Genomic DNA, 526 nt, shown 5'->3' with positions numbered 1-526 from the left:
CTCCTGGGTTGCGCACGCGGCGGCGCTCCCCCTGCCACTGGCCCGCCGCCGCTGCTGGCTGCGGCCAACCCCAGGGCGCTCGGGCGGCGAGGGAGGCCGAGCAGGCGCGGGCTTGAGCGGCGGCGGCGCGCGCCGCGGGCCCCGAGGGCGGCGGCCGTGTCACACGAGGGCGCGGGGACGCGGCGAACGTGATCTGATGATCTTGATCGGATCACATGGACGCGAGGAGCTGCGGCAGATCTGAGATCTTGGCTCGGTCGCTGAGCAGCAGCAGGTCCTGTTGTGAAGATTGTGGGGATGGGGGGAGGGGGGGGGAGGAGAGGGCAAAGCGGTGTTGTATGGGTGCCGAGCGGGGATGAGGCGCGCTACCGTATCAGTCCCTGATTCTTCCCGCCTGCCCCAACACACGCACCTCACTCATACACAATCCGCATGCGCGCCCCGCCAGCCCCTGTTCCCACATGACACATCCACCCCCTCTTGCACACGTACGCACTCTCCCACAAAGAAACACATCCCATCAGCC

The sequence above is a fragment of the Monoraphidium neglectum genome (assembly GCF_000611645.1).
Source record: "Monoraphidium neglectum strain SAG 48.87 unplaced genomic scaffold scaffold01631, whole genome shotgun sequence".
NCBI lineage: Eukaryota > Viridiplantae > Chlorophyta > Chlorophyceae > Sphaeropleales > Selenastraceae > Monoraphidium > Monoraphidium neglectum.
The sequence above is the reverse complement of the archived record's forward strand: the minus strand, read 5'-3'. Positions refer to the sequence as shown.